The sequence below is a fragment of the Erpetoichthys calabaricus genome, chromosome 15, assembly GCF_900747795.2.
Source record: "Erpetoichthys calabaricus chromosome 15, fErpCal1.3, whole genome shotgun sequence".
NCBI classification, from domain to species: Eukaryota; Metazoa; Chordata; class Cladistia; order Polypteriformes; family Polypteridae; genus Erpetoichthys; species Erpetoichthys calabaricus.
Window position 1 is genome coordinate 56,451,698 of NC_041408.2, and position 3,779 is coordinate 56,455,476.

The 3,779-nt window shown below is 41.0% G+C and overlaps 1 protein-coding gene across 1 annotated transcript in view; it reads left to right on the forward strand.

Moving 5' to 3' along the window:
- Window positions 1–804: 804 nt before the first annotated feature.
- The window catches only part of slx4ip (SLX4 interacting protein), a 200,314-nt gene continuing 197,339 nt past the window's right edge, over window positions 805–3,779 (forward strand). The window contains exon 1 of the mRNA XM_028821106.2: window positions 805–960. The gene's annotated coding sequence lies outside the window, so the exon portion shown is untranslated. The remainder of the gene's footprint in view (window positions 961–3,779) is intronic.

The following is a 3,779-nucleotide window of genomic DNA, read 5'->3' on the forward strand; positions in this document are numbered from 1 at the left end:
AGACTAAACAGAAAAATTACTCCAACTGCGGCGAGAAAGATAAACCACAGCCACAAGTTAGCAGGCCATTCAGTAATGAAACCTGAGCAACGGAGCAGCGGCCATGAAGACAGTGTAGCAGGACTTTCAAATCCCAGACATGAAAATTGTACGCCTTACACCGAATAGTGAAGACCTCACAAAACACAGAAATTCAATAAAACCTTTGAAAGGTGCAGCTTTAGGAACAAACAAGCACTTTGACAAGCACTACATAACGGGAGTCGAAGGAGATCCAGCCAGCATGACTACCCTGATCATTATGAACACCTTTACACCAAACGGCTTCATTACGCTAAAGCTGGTAATATCTCAAAAAAACATTGTCTGAGAAAGTACGTCATTTATGAAGCAAGATAAAATAAACGTGGATAATTACCATATAGGAAGGACGAAGAACCTAGTTAACACACTTTCCAAATTTGAATAAAGATTAGAAACAAACAGACTAAACAGAAACTTACAATTATATTTAACCTTCAAATTACCACACCACTCCTGGACGCAGCCATTTCAGGATCTTAGGTGTCTTCCCAACTGCCAGTTTAAATAACTGATGTACTGAGTCGAGAAGCTCTGCGGTAGAATTCCTCATGTAGTCCCTGGGCCTAACTGTACCTTTCATACCGATTCGGGCCTCAGTCAGCCATGTGAAAAACTAGTTTACAGTGTCCCACCAGAGGCAGTCGCGTTGCCATGACTACTCCTTTGGCTGACGCCTGGGTCCTTACCTCTTGACCACGTGACTGTTTCAAATCAGCCTGGCGGAAATTCGTAATGCTCTGCTGACGTTTTGTCTGAAAGTAACTGCTTTGAATTTATGTATATATATATATATATATTTTAAATGTGTTTTTTAGTTTTTGTTTGTTGATTTTAATTTCAGACTTGATCGACCTACAGCAGTTCTCACATTTGACGGTAAGGGTAATTTGCACGTAATTTAAGAGTCTTTTTTTCGTCGCTTTTCGCAGTAATTATAATGGAATGGCGTTGCAAATTATGAAAGCTTTAAAAAGATAAGTTTTGAAAAATATCGTGCAAAACATAAATGTTTTCTTTTAAGGTATTTGGAAATGTTTATTCGCTTCAAACTTAATTTTTTTTGATTGGTAGGACAATTTTACATGAGGGTTAGAGAGAGATTTATTTGTCCCTAGGCATAAATTTGGCTTTTTATAGACGCTCGATAAATAACTATGTATTATTATATTATGACAAACAACAAATAAGCAAACCCCTCTCAATGTATTTAGAAATTAAAATGCGCATATAGGTACGTTGCGAATTTCGGATGAGCGTACATTTTCAGGGACGTGGAGCTTCATTTTAGCTACGGGCACACAGGAAAAAAACTTACCATAAAAATGATATTAGGTAGTAAACTCTCTGGTAAAGTAAAGAATTCATAATGGATTCTGTGTTGGTGAGTTGCAAAGGGCTTGATTCGGTAAAGTAGCCCCAAACCATAACATTTCCACCACCATGCCTTGCAGTTGATATCAGATTTTTCATGTCAAATGCCGTCTTTGGTTTTCAGCAAACATGCCTTCTGATATTGTAGATAGATAAAATCCCAATTCAAGTGAAGTTGGGACGTTGTGTAAAACGTAAATAAAAACAGAATACAATGATTTGCAAATCCTTTTCAACCTATATTCAATTGAATACACTACAAAGACAAGATATCAAATGTTCAAACTGATAAACTTTATTGTTGTTTTGCAAATCTTCACTCATTTTGAATTTGATGCCTGCAACACGTTCCAAAAAAGTTGGGACAGGGGCATGTTTACCACTGTGTTATATCACCTTTCCTTTTAACAACACTCAATAAGCGTTTGGGAACTGAGGACACTAATTGTTGAAGCTGTGTAGGTGGAATTCTTTCCCATTCTTGCTTGATGTACAACTTCAGTTGCTCAACAGTCCGGGGTCTCCGTTGTCATATTTTGCTCTTCATAATGCACCACACATTTTTAATGGGAGACAGGTCTGGACTGCAGGCAGGCCAGTCTAGTACCCGCACTCTTTTACTATGAAGCCACGCTGTTGTAACACATGCAGAATATGGCTTCGCATTGTCCTGCTGAAATAAGCAGGGACATCTCTGAAAAAGACGTCGCTTGGATGGCAGCATATGTTGCTCCAAAACCTGTATGTACCTATCAGCATTAATGGTGCCTTCACAGATGTGCAAGTTACCCATGCCATGGGCACTAACACACCCCCATACCATCACAGATGCTGGCTTTTGAACTTTACGCTGATAACAATCCGGATGGTCCTTTTCCTCTTTGGCCCGGAGGACACGACGTCCATGATTTCCAAAAACAATTTGAAATGTGGACTCATCAGACCACAGCACACTTTTCCACTTTGCGTCAGTCCATCTCAGATGAGCTCGGGCCCAGAGAAGCCAGCGGCGTTTCTGGGTGTTGTTGATATATGGCTTTCACTTTGCATGGTAGAGTTTTAACTTGCACTTGTAGATGTAGCGGCGAACTGTGTTAACTGACAATGATTTTCTGAAGTATTCCTGAGCCAACGTGGTAATATCCTTTACAGAATGATGTCAATTTTTTAATGCAGTGCCGCCTGAGGGATCGAAGGTCACGGGCATCCAGTGTTGGTATTCGGCCTTGCCGCTTACGAGCAGAGATTTCTCCAGATTCTCTGAATCTTTTGATGATATTATGGACAGTAGATGATGAAATCCCTAGATTCCTTGCAATTGAACGTTGAGAAACGTTGTTCTTAAACTGCTGGACTATTTGCCCACGCAGTTGTTCACAAAGTGGTGAACCTCGCTCCATCCTTGCTTGTGAACGACTGAGCCTTTGGGGGATGCTCCTTTTATACCCAATCATGACAAACACCTGTTTCCAATTAACCTGTTCACCTGTGGAATGTTCAAAACAGGTGTTTTTTGAACATTCCTCAACTTTCCCAGTCTTTTGCTGCCCCTTTCCCAGCTTTTTTGGAATGTGTTGCAGGCATCAAATTCAAAATGAGTGAAGATTTACAAAACAACAATAAAGTTTATCTTTATTTTAACATTCGATATCTTGTCTTCATAGTGTATTCAATTGAATATAGGTTGAAAAGGATTTGCAAATCATTGTATTTTGTTTTTATTTACGTTTTACACAACGTCCCAACTTCATTGGAATTGGGGTTGTAGATAGATAGATACTTTATTAATCCCAAGGGGAAATTCACATACTCCAGCAGCAGCATACTGATAAAGAAAATATTAAAGAGTGATAACAATGCAGGTATACAGACAGACAATAACTTTGAATGATGTTAACGTTTACCCAACCCCCCGGGGGGAATTGAAGAGTCGCATAGTGTGGGGGAGGAACGATCTCCTCAGTCTGTCAGTGGAGCAGGAAAGTGACAGCAGTCTGTCGCTGAAGCTGCTCCTCTGTCTGGAGATGATACTGTTCAGTGGATGCAGTGGATTCCCCTTTATTGACAGGAGCCTGCTCAGTGCCCGTCGCTCTGCCACGGATGTCAAACTGTCTAGCTCCGTGCCTACAATAGAGCCTGCCTTCCTCACCAGTTTGTCCAGGCGTGAGGCGTCCCTCTTCTTTATGCTGCCTCCCCAGCACACCACCGCGTAGAAGAGGGCGCTCGCCACAACCGTCTGATAGAACATCTGCAGCATCTTATTGCAGATCTTGAAGGACGCCAGCCTTCTAAGGAAGTACAGTGCATCCGGAAAGTATTCACAG